Source organism: Megascapheus bottae, chromosome 9 (assembly GCF_031878675.1).
Source record: "Megascapheus bottae isolate mThoBot1 chromosome 9, mThoBot2.hap1, whole genome shotgun sequence".
Classification (NCBI taxonomy): Eukaryota; Metazoa; Chordata; class Mammalia; order Rodentia; family Geomyidae; genus Megascapheus; species Megascapheus bottae.
This window is the reverse complement of record NC_143517.1, coordinates 60454983-60467988: the sequence shown is the minus strand read 5'-3', so window position 1 is coordinate 60467988 and position 13006 is coordinate 60454983. Positions and strand designations below refer to the sequence as shown.

The 13006-nt window shown below is 39.4% G+C and overlaps 1 pseudogene; it reads left to right on the top strand.

Annotated features, from left to right (window-relative positions):
• Positions 1–4808: 4808 nt before the first annotated feature.
• On the top strand, positions 4809–5685 carry LOC150059251 (aquaporin-9 pseudogene; annotated as a pseudogene).
• Positions 5686–13006: the final 7321 nt, after the last annotated feature.

The window sequence follows — 13006 nt, the reverse complement described above, 5'->3', positions numbered from 1 at the left end:
CTCAATTTGTTTCTAGTATTGGTTTGTCTATCAAGTTTCAAGTGAACCAGCAGTGTTATCTCAGCTTCTTTCCTCTGATTCATGTAGAGATGACTGCTTCAACATTATCTGCCAAAGTTTTACAGTGTTTAATCCCAATAATGGCAACAAGAGCTCAATCTACAATGGGAATATTACTCAACGTTTGAAGACTGCAATAATCTCCTCATACATGCTTGGAAATAAAATTCAAGCCATATAAATGACTCTTCATGTCACTAATAGTAAAGACTGCCTTTTGTTACTGTCCATATAAAGTAAAAAGAAATTATGTTTTTCACAAAAGCCATATAATGAGTGATTGTTGTCCTTAATGTACTGTTATCTCTCATCGCTTTTGCTGTCCCTTGGTTATCTCATGTTGTTACAGTATTTTACATTGTTGTCTAATATATTGTATAAATGCATATTTGGTTATTTGAAATTGGATAGGGAAGGGGGGAAAACAAGAGGGGTGGGGGTGGAGGGAGGGAAATGGGGACCAAGACATGAGAAAGGGTATCAATGTTTGTGAAGTAATGCACCTTCTATCTGGTGAATATAATGTAACCCTTGTATTAATTACAATAAAAATATATTTAAAAAGAAATTATGTTTTTCAAGGTTACATTGTTCTGACAGAAAATTCCAAAATTCATAGCATACTTGTGAGCAATGGTACATAATGAGATAATATTAATTTTTGAAACATTCCAAAATTTTATGACAGCATATGTCTGGAGTAGAAACCAAGAACCAAATTGAAAATGTATAACTTCAATTATTTTTAGAAATTAACCACTAAGAGCAACATTCTTTAAAGCAAAAGAATTTTAATTTTGAGTCATTTTCATGGCAGTACCATAGGATAGCTCTAACATCCAGTTAGGTGTTTTTGCTGTTGTTGTTGAGTCCATACTCTTCAAAGAATATTTTATGTTCATAAAATAATTGTTGGAGGGCCAGGCGTTTGGTCTAGTGGTAGAGTGCTTGTCTAGCATGCATGAAGACCCGGATTTGATTCCTCTGTACCACATACATAGAAAAACAACCCAGAAGTGGTGCTGTGGCTCAAGTGATAGAGCTCCAGCCTTGAGAAAGCCCAAAGATGATGCTCAGGCCCCGAGCCCATGCCCAGGACTGACCAAAAAAAAAAAGTGATTGGAAATACAGACTTTAAAAAAAAAACAACTAAACCTCTCATTGTGCTGTATTTTATTCTTTCTTCTTTAAGGTTTCAAGTTTCTGTTGTCATTTCCTTTCTGGTCAAAAAAAATTGCTTTAGTTAGTCTTTTTAAGAAAATGTGGGAAATAACTTTAGTTTTCTTTCAACTGAAAAGGTCTTTGTTTCCTTTTCAATCCTAAATAATAGTCTCCCCAAATACACTCAGTAGCTAACAGTGGTCTTCTTTCAGTATTTGCAAAGAGCGTACCACTTCCTCATGGCAGGCATCATTCCAGGTGAGAAATCCTCTGTTATTCCAATGGGAAAAGCACAATCTGGTGTCTCTCACTGGCTGTTTTCAAGGTAGTTTTCTATTAGTTTAGTTTTCGGAAATTTCATTTATGATGTTTTCTACATCCTTTGTGCTTATACTACTTGAGGCTTGCACAGCTTCTTGCATCTATAAGTATATTTCACCCAACACAGGAATGTTTGGGCTAATGTTTTCTCTAATTCTTTTTCACATTCACTCTATCATCTGTATCTCGGATTCTGATGGCATGAATATAAGCTCATTCTTATTGAACAAGCTGTATCCATTTGTGTGTGTGTGTGTGTGTGTGTGTGTGTGTGTGTGTGTGTGTGTGTGTGCAGGGCACATATATGTGTGCCAATCCTAGGACTTGAACTCAGGGCCAGGGAGCTGTCCCTGAGCTCTTTTGCTCAAGGCTAGTGCTCTACCACTTGAGCCACTATTCACTTCTGGCTTGAGGGGTGAGGGAAGCAGGGAGGCAGTTAATTGGAGATAAGATAACTTTTGCCCAAGCTAGCTTTAACCTTCAGTCTTCAGATCTCAGTCTGTAGCTAAGGTTACAGACATGAACCACCAGCACCAGGCTTCTATCCATTTTTTCTTTTTAATCTTTCTCCTGTTATAGGGTAAATTCTATTGATCTGTCTTTAAATGCAAATTTTATGCTCTGTCATCACCACTCTACTATTGAACTAATCCAGTGAGATATTTTTATCGTATTTTATTGTTGGGATAACGTATAGAGGGATTATAGTCACATTCATCGGGTAGTGGGTATATTACTTCTCAAATCTTGATAACCCTTCTCCTGTTTTTATCCCCCTTTCCCTCCCTCCTCCCTCTCCCAGTCATCTTGTTTTCTCCCCTCCCTTCCCTATTTCAAATAAACAAATAAGTGTATATACAGTATACCAGTATACAAATTCAGCTACAGTAACCTCATGAGATTAACCATAAGTGGAAAAAAAGAGAAAAGAAATAACCACACATAGTACACTAAGAACAGAAATCACAAAGAAAGACTTCTTGTATCATTAACTTAGAGTTCATTTCATTTAGTCTCATCCTGTATGACCCTACGTTCACGGCTTTTTAGTTATTGTGATCCTCTGTTAGGAGAATCCTAAATGTATACTAATTATTACAAATAAAGAAGCCATTGAGATTATGTTCCTTTAGGTCTGCCTTATTTCACTTAGTATGATTTTTTCCAAGTCTTTCCATTTCCTTACAAATGTCATTCTTTCTGATGGCAGCATAGAATTCCATTGTATATAATTACCATATCTTCTTGTTCTGTTCATCTACTGAGGGGCATCTAGGTTGGTTCCATATCTTCACTGTGGTAAATAGTGCTGCAATGAACATTGTTGTGCTAGTAACTAAAGTATGGTCTTGCTTCTGGACATTTGGGGAAATGCCAGGAGTCTAATGATTTTTTTTAGTTCTGTAATTTCCATCCTTTCTTTTATAATTTCTTTTTTTTTTCCTTCTCTTCTCTATTTTTTGCCTTGAAAAAAATAAGTATTTGGGAGTTAAAGCTAAGGAGGATGGCATACACTTACAATCTTAGCCCAAAGACAGATGAGGCAAGAGCCTTGAAAGGGCTACACTGGGAGATTTCTCTGAAAAGAAAAACACACCAAAACAGACTCATTAAAACATCGTTAAGTAGGTCCTTTACAATTCCTGTCAGATAATTCCAATATCTTATTCATCACAGTGTTAGTATACAATAGTTTTTTGTCATTCAAGTTGTGATATTTTTTTTTCCTGATTCATGCTACACATTTTGATACATATTACAAGATTCTGGATCTTAGTCGGTCTTTAGTTCTTACTAAATAGTTCCCTATTGATCTGTAGATGAAAGGTCTGCTGTGTGTGTGTGTGTGTGTGTGTGTGTGTGTGTGTGTGTGTGTGTGTGTGTGTGTGTATGTGTGTTGTGTGTTATATACAATGTTCCATTTCCTGGACTGAGCCCCATCTGGCTGACTCATTGTTTCACTGGAACAAGCAGAAAAGAAGTGCCTTTAGCCCTTAGTCCCACTGGTATCTGCAGGTAATAGCAGAGCACCACCTTTTTTTCACACTGGGGAGTAAGCTCCATTATCCATGAGGCCTCACAAATACCAGGAGAGAGAAAGTGGGGGAATGACTTACACACTGCAGAATGGGAACTAAAGCTCAACTCTTCACAGACCTTTACTGACCCTAGAGGAGAAAATAGGGTTAACAGAATGCCATAAGCTCTCATACCTTGCTCTGCCTCATTGATGTAAGGTCTGCCTTACAGATGGAGTAGGAGAGCAGGGTAAGTAGAGATCTGGCCATTTGTGTGATAGGAATAATGATGGCTTATTGTTTCTGATAGGAATAATGATGGCTTACTGTTTGTGAAAACTCAATTCATAAAATATGAAACTCATATTTTATGGCCTATGGGACAATAAGATAATAATTGTTATGTTAATATTAGGTCTATAAAATTAGTCAGTTCATTAATTTAGCATAAGCCTTTTGCTAAGAACTGGAGTAATGGATGAACAAAAATGCCTCTTGACCTCTAAGCAGACAACTGATGTGTTAAATATGAAACTAGTGCCCTTTCACTCTCATTTTCTCTCTCTTTTCCTCTTCTCTTTCCTCTCCATCTCTCTCCTCTCCCTTTCTCTTTCCCCTAGGCTCTGAGAAGAAAGAGAATACTGTGTGCTTTTGCTAAGTGTCAGTGCTTGGCACATAAGGATTTTGCCATGAATTTTTGTCAGATGAGTGAACAATAGAACTAAGAACAACCCTTGTGTGTTGCTGGCTGGGCTGCAGTAATGAAGTCCTGCTTCTCTGGTCTGTCCCCTGGGATTTGGAGAGCTGTGTGGTCAGAGGAAACTCTTCAAAGACAACAGTGGTCATGCCATGATCATTTAAACAGGAGTTAAGGCCAAACTGCTGGGGTGTCTCCTGATTCTCTGCAGTATAGATTCCAGAAAGCCTAGTAATGGTTTTGAGATCTAAGTTCTACATTTCACCTACAGATTAGGTGGTGTCTCCTGCCACTGGGATCTTCCCAGCAATTTTCTCCATATCTTCCTCTCCCTCTTTGCTGCCTACCTCCTCAGCTGGAAATGACTGAGGGCCTCCTGCAAAGGGCCCGTCACTGTGGTTTGGCAACACAACCTGTACAACATCTCTTTTCTCATCTCCTGGAAACAGAAAAAAACCCAGCAAAGAAAAAATACCTAGAGAATAAAGTGAAGGTGAAGAGCATTCACGGCAGGGACCAGTGGGGAGTGTGTCACTCAGAGAAGTCCTAAGATGCAGCCTGACAAGGAACAGAAGAGGAAGAGCTGGACGCAGAGACTGGCCTTGAAGAGCAGCCTGGCTGAGGAGACACTCTCTAAGCTCCTGGGCACGTTTATAATGATTGTCCTCAGATGCGGCTGTATTGCCCAAGCTGTCCTCAGCGAGGCACTTTTGAAGAAATTGTCACCATCAGTGTCCGATTTGCTATGGCAGCTGTCGTGGCCGTTCATGTGACTGGAGGTGTCTCAGGAGGTCACATCAACCTGGCCGTGTCTTTGGCGATGTGTGTCTTTGGAAGGATGAGTTGGCTCAAGTTGCTATTTTATGTGGGAGCCCAGTTTGGGGGAGCCTTTGTGGAGTCTGCAACTGTCTTCAGCTTTTACTATGATGGACTCATGTCCTTTGCTGGAGGAAAACTGATCATCACAGGAGAAAATGCAACAGCATTCATTTTTGCAACACAGCCAACTCCATATCTTTCTCTGGTGAATGAATTTGCATGCACCGCCATGTTCTCCTCCTGGTTGTCTTTGCCATATTTGACTCCAGAAACTTGGGTGTCCCCAGAGGCCTCAAGCCCGTGGTCATTGGCCTCCTGTTCATTGCCCTGTCTTCTTCTCTGGGACTCAATACTGGTTGTGCCATGAACCCAGCTCAGGACCTAAGCCCCAGGCTTTTCACAGCATTGGCAGGATGGGGGTTTGAGGCATTCCCAGTTGGAAATAACTTCTGGTGGATCCCTGTCGTGGGCCCTTTGCTTGGTGCTGTCCTTGGGGGTCTCATCTACGTTCTATCCATCAAAATCCACCATCCTAAACCCCATCCAGACTTTGAGGAAGAACAACCTGAGGACAAGCCAGAGAAATATGAAGTGAGTGTCATCGTGTAGTGGGGGGCTCGCTTTGGGGTACAGGTACTCTTCAGGAAAGATGGCATATAAGTGTCTTGTGTTTTCCTGAGAGAGGGTATCTACCTTATTTCCTCTACGTGGAACACCAAGTAAAAAAGACACCTGTGAGACGGTTTAAAAACAACTGACTTCCTCTCTACCAGTCACCTCCCTTCCCCAGAATAGCACTGACTGTCCCCCAACAGAGCTTTCTTTCCTGCCTTATTGAATCCCTGGTGATCATTTTTTTGGGTCAGTTATGGAGCTGGAGCTCTGGGTCTGGGCTGTGCCCTGAGCTCTCCTGGTGAGAATTCTCATTTATAGGGGATTGCTCATACTTTGACCATGGCCTCACTTTGTCTGAGCTGTATTAACTGTTTGAAATAATCTCTCTCTCTCTCTCTCTCTCTCTCTCTCTCTCTCTCTCTCTCTCTCTCTCTCTCTCTCTCTCTTCTCTCTCTCATACACACACACATACACACATACTCCCTTTATCGTCAATATCTTCAAATATTACATTCTAAATATAAACCAAAACTGAAAACAGCATTTCAGTTAACAACCATGAACTAGGGAGTCCAAAGATTAACTTTCAACCTAAGCTGTACTATTGTCTTTGCATAAATAGTGATATTCTCCAAACCACGGAAATCTACATGGCAATGAAATGCCACTGAAAGCCAAGGGAAAGGACACTGTAGCATTGAGAAACCTCTGGACACAAGATAAATTTGGGAAGCCAAATGGAATTTTTTTAATGGAAACTATTTGTCAGATGAATCTCTTGCTCTTCTGCATGTTAGGGGGACATCAATTAATTTAGTATATAATAACCTAAAAACAAATTATAACCTCACTTGTGAAAAATACATCCTCTGACTTTTTATCGCAAATGTATTTTCCTAATTGCACACTGGAGGACAGGCATTTGACAAGTGACATCAATGGCTGCGCTCATCCATTATTCTATTCATGCCCCAGAAGGCAAAACTAAAGCCAATGGACACGAGTCTACCAGACTGTTTAAGGTGCAAAGCGCATGTGCAGAGCTAACATCGCCTCATGGGGTTTTACAGCACACAAAACACTTTCCTAACTTAGTACTAATTGTACTAGCTGAGGTGAATACTAAGATGACAATTTTTCACATAAACAACATCTCAGGCAAGTTCACGGGCAGTAGACTATTGTCTAATTCATCTCTCTACCTTTAAGAAGGTCAATAAGTAGCTGGGTGTGGAGGTTCACATCTGTAACCCCAGTACTTGGGATGCTGAGACAGGAAGATAGATAGTTCAAGGAAAGCCAAAAACACCAGGGAAGGAGAAGGAGGAGGAGGAGGAGAAGGAGGAGGGTGATCAATAACTTACTAACTAAATATTTGCTAACACTCTCTCCTTCCTAGCTGACCTAAAGAAGGAAGCTTCTAGAATATATATGCTTTATGGATATAATGCTATGGTTTTTATTCCCACAGAAGGAAAGAGTAGTTTCATCATAGCTTTCCTCTGCTGAAAGATTCCTTCCTTAAGGCACCCTTGGGTCTTGCCAAGTCTCAATCCTCCTTTCCTGACCACCCCAAACATTACATCAGGGACCTTCTTCCTCTTCCTGTGAAGTTCTCTAACTAATGTCACTTTCAGCCACAGGAACTCTGAGTTACAAGCTCACATCCAAGTTCAGGCCTTCAGCATTACCAGAATCACCCAGGTGTCCAACTGCTTTGTGTTAATGGGACCAATGAAAACCAAAGGGCAAATGGCTCCCTTGCTTATGTTTCATAACCCATGACATGCGACAATTTCTTCTTGTTCTGAGGCTACCGATATTCTCTATTTGAAATAAAATTTGGCAATTGTTAAATAAATAAATAAATATGAGACTAGCAATGAAAAAAAACAACATTCTAAGCAAACATAGACAAGAATATTTTTAGAGGAAGTGATATTGGAAGGAAGGCCTGGGAAAATGAGTGGCTTTTCTAGGTGGCAAATTGGGTGTGGGAGTGAAGAAAATTACAGGCAGAATGAATTTTAAGAGCAAATTCACAGAACAACTATTGCCATTTTAGAATGTGGCTCCCTGTTTCTTTGTCACATAGGGAGGTGAAAATGTCGTCATCTGCCCTGGAGTCTGAGTTCTGTGAGTGCTTGGGCAGCAGAATCAGTAAAAGTGGAACAGCTGTTTGCAAGCCTAGTCCATTTCCTATGTTTCTAATATACATTAACTCACTTGGAATATTACGAGGAAACCAATCAACCAGAGGGAGGGGTCACATATGGATGCTCCAGCTGACAGCCCGGCTGAAATCCCTGCCACCATCCCTCACCAACTGTGATATGTGAACACAGCACACTGGAAAGTCTCTCAAGGAAGCAGCCCCAGCAAATGCTGTATGAAACCAAGATTGTCTTTCCTTGCTGAACCATGCCCCAGCGCAGATAATATGACTTTAAAGTAGCAATTGTTGCTGTTTAATACCATTGAATTTTACGATGCCTTGTGGGAAAACAGTAGTTAAGAAAGTTGCTGTCATGTTTATGAACTGTGAGCATTTGGGGTTTAGAAGAAGAAGATATGAAGTAGAAAGAGATTGAGAAGGCCTTAAGGACACAGATCCATGAATACAAACATGTGAAACTGAAATTTCAGAATGTATACAGGATTTTTCTTTCAATCATCCAAAAACATATGTGACCACATAAATTCCATGATCACAAACAAAATATATTAACATATTAAAGAGTCTTTCCAAATATATTTTGCCTCCCACATGTGCTTTTGTTTCTGTGAAACCATATTAATATTCCTCATAATTGTATTCTGTGAAACCCACTTTGAAAAATTCTGTTCTCTTCCCTCTATCCAAGAGGATTGAGGATTTCAGAATTCATTTCATCTTTGCTGCTTTAGAGAAATACTAATTACCCACAAGAGTTAATGTGCAACCCACAAAACACTCTCCCTCCTAGCCTGTTGTACCGAGAAAATCTAACTCAGAGATCGGGCACAGTCAGGCAGAGGACTGGGAAAGAGGGGGTTTTCCAAGAACCAAATCAATGCCAGCAACATTTTGATTTCAATACTTCCACACCTTTTGCGAGGATTGTCAGACACAAGCTGTTTACTGGCTGGTATGTTCCAGGTTGAACAACCCCTGATGAATACAGAGCTTCATCTGTTTCCTTTGTTTTGGACAGGTAGGTTTCCCAAAATTTCTGTACATTGAATCTCTATTAATTTCTTATAGAATCTGAATGTAGAAAGCCATGTGTGCACTGTCCACAAAGGTCAGTCCTGATGGACTCACTGGTAGTCATATCATGAACAGTTTCCCTTCATCAACAAATGCTGAGTACGGAGCCAGGTACAGATTACACCACAGAAAACAGGGAAAATACAGCTCCTGGTCTAACTGGAGCTCCTAGTCTAACAAGACCTTCAGTTCAGAGATAATGCTAAATCAAAGAAACAAACATCTATATGGTAATTACACTTAGTCTAACTCGGTGTCCTGAAGAAAACTAACAAGACACCAAAGTGGAGAATTCTGGAACCCCTGTGCAATGTCTACTTTGGACAGTTGACCTGAAAAGATCACAGTTTGAAGATAAGAAAGAGTAAGATTATTCCCAGAGGTTTGGGCACCATCTGTAGATTTGGGGTACGGTCCTACTCGAGGCAAACTTAAATACTCTCAGTGGGGAACTAACAACTGATTTTAGAGGATTATCTTCCAAGTTCTGTGGTGAAGTGTTTTCATAGGTCAAATTCATCAGAAGTGAATTCTGACATAAATATTAACATGGAAAATTATTTATTGGAAGAATTTCTAGGAAAAACTTTTTTAAAAAAAATGAGAGGTTGAGGATATGAGAATAGAAGCCAAGGCTCACTATCAAACACAGGGTTCCCAGAGCAAAACACAGGTCAGTCCTATAGGGACACAAACAGGTACCATTTTCCAGGCTCTTCCTAACACGGGCATGACACAGGCCACACACCTCCTAGCAGCTAAAGGCATCTTCTTCCCACCAGAGACTCAGGAGCTGGTTCTGAGAATGGGTTACAGCAATCTTCACAGCATTCACAGACATCCTCAGCTTTGAGTTTATTTCTTTGTTTCAACTGAGATTTCCAGTGTTTATTGCAGTCATTACTGTCTGTTAGGAGGCAATCAATATCTGGTTAGACCTTCAGGTATCCATTTCTAACCTCAGTTAATACTGTCCCAGAATTAAGGACATCATGAAAGACTGAGCACAGGCTTAGCACTTCTTAGCACAAGCCAAAAACTGGTCATTCTCATCTCAGTGGTAAACAGGCCCAAGGCAATACAATTTTTCCAAGCAGTAAGAAGAATTTTCATCTTTGAGGCCACATTTAAGAAGAAGTCAAATAAAATAATGAGTCTCTATGTAAGAAATAGTTCAACAACATCCATCCTAAAAATCACAGCACTAAAATTAGAAGTCATTTTCTGCAGTACATGGTACTGTGCTGAATACATACTCAGCAGTCAATAGTAATGATTGAGGAAGACCAGGGAAGATAGAAATATGCTGCCGCAATATGGTACACTACTTTCTTTTCTGGTAACAGCTCTTCATGACAGTTCTCAAGAAGTTAACATTTATCTATTTGGGCTATATCACTGTCTGCCATGAAGCTTTGAGGAAGCCAAGATATTTAACTTCCATCAATACTACTAATCGAGCAATAAAATAACTTGTTTCCTTTTTTCTTAAATTATATGTCATTTGAATATTATTAGAACAGCTCATAACTTATTTATTCCTTTAAATACTTTATTGTCCTTTTAAGTAGTGATATGAAGGAGTTATCATTCAACAAAGCAGCTTATAAATAAAATGTGCCCTGTCACCTTTCAACATTCTCACCCACCCCTCCCACACCACCGCTACCCTCTTTCCTTAATTTTGTAGGATAGATATTGAATTTTTTGTCATTTAACAAAGCAGTTTATCTATACAATTCATCTTCATTTGTGTCACCCCTTCAACATTTTCCCCCTTCAGTCCAGCCCTTTGATTATTTTTCTTCATTCTGTGATATACACATTGAATTCTTGACTGCATTCTCCTTCTATCCCCACTTTATTCCTCTACACCTCTCCCCTTGCCCCACCCACACCATTTCCTGGTACTTCTGTTGTTGGGATTTGACTTAGTCTTGGGCAATGGAACACAAAAAAGGCTATAGTAAAGCCTTTAGCACAACTATGTTCATTGTAGCACTATTACCATAGCTAAGATATTTAATCCACCCAGATGCCCCTCAATGGACAAGAAAATGTGGTGTATATATACACAGTGGAATTTTACTCATCCATCAGAAAAAAATGATGTTATACTATCTATAAGGAAATGGAAACACTTGGGAAAAATTATACTAAGTGAAGTAAGCCAGACCCAGAGAAACAAAGTTTGCATGGTTTCCTTCATTTGTGGTAGTTAGAATGTGCCTATAAATCTACAAATAAACACACTAGGTGGTATGCAAGCAGCTGCCAATGAATTAACAGAGGTATAATAGACTCCATAGACTGCTCGAATAGAAGAATTCTTTAGAAAGTTACCCTCATGAGTGTTAGCCAGCTTTGCTAGCATCATGACAGAGTACCTGAAACCATCAACTTTGGAGAAAAAAGCTTTATTTGATTCACAGATGTGAAGATTTCAGTCTGTGGCTGGTTGGCTCATTGGTTTGGGCCTATGCCAAACACCATAATATGGAAGTTATGGTAGAGTAAGGCGGATCCCTTCAAACTGGTCATGGCTAAAAAGAGATTTCTGACAGAAGTCAGATTCAATCCTGAATAAAATGTGACCGTTGAAGGACTTATTTACATGGACATTTTGGGAGTCTCCTGGTACTCATGTTTAGAGAGAAATTTACTTGCTTTGAAGATAAAAACAGAGAATTTGCTGCTTAATGCTGCCTATAATATAACTGCCTCAACCCTTAGGAGAATTTGGGTGGTAAAGTTTAAAAATCACAGCCTTAGAGCTGATTAGTTTTCTTACAGAGAAAAAAACACCTGTAAATTAGGAATTTGGAAATCTGAAAGACAGAGACCAGATACCAAATGTTTCCCTGAGGTTTTATTCTTTGATCTCGGGTATTGGACAGGGAATCTGGCTTTCTACTGTGAAAGTCAAAGCCTGTGAAATTCCAACGCATGCTTCTGCAAGTCAAGCACACTTTTCATTTTGGTTTTTTTCAGGAACTGCATGTTGATCTCAGCACTTCGCATATGCTAGATAAGTACTCCACCACTTCTCTGGTCCATGTCTCTGGTCTACTCGACTATACTTTCAATTACTACAATCCACTGGTATGGCAATGCTAATGATCAAAGGCTCTATGGATTTGAAAAAGAAATATAGTACTTTGCATGTTGAAATTGAAAATGAGAGTAATTTTTGTGTTTCATAAATCTGTATTAAGTTCCTATCTTATCACTGTTCTAGGCAAGTGGGAATACATGAGTGCGCAAATCAAACTAAATCTCTGCCTATGTGCTAAGCTTATTTCTTCAAGGCTGATATTTTTTTCTTTTCCCAGATGCTGGGACAGGAGCCAAGGAAGATGACACACATCTAGGCCCACACTTGCATATATTTGTCTTTGGAGATCTTACTTTCATTGGCTAAAACAAGTGTTAGAGCCTTGTTAAACTATGCAGGATCTCTAAAAATATGAGTAAAGTAGACTTTATTCTCTATCATTTTTAGCCTTCTAATTGGTTTCTAAACTTGCACTTCAAACTTATCATAAAGTGTGAATAAATCTAGTCACAGCATTTGAAAATCAATTAACAATAAACTATCACCATATAACAAAAATATACTACTGCACAGCCCTCTGAGACCCGTCTCGTGTGAGTCTCTGATCTTGGACTGCTAGAAGCTGTAGAGACTCTGGTTAGGACCGCATCCTGAACTGAACTTGTTTTTCTTATCTGTTGAGTAACAGGAGAGTGTTAGGTTATTATTTTCTCAAGTTGACTTTAAGATCTTTTACAGAAAGCACCTTATCAAATACTTCGGGCCCTCAAACAGCTGAGCAGAGGCCTAGCCATGCCTCCTCTGAACAAAGAAAACAGTCAATAACTGAAATCGGTTTTAACATGCTACCGATGATGCTGCAATGATTTAAAAAAAAAAAAAACAGCAACGCCGCTCATAGCACTTCACTTTGGTAAGGCTCCTTGTCTTATGACAGTGTTTACTGCTTCTTTTCTTATAGTTTATCCGTACATATTAGTTGCGCAAGCTAGATTTCATTGTAACATTTC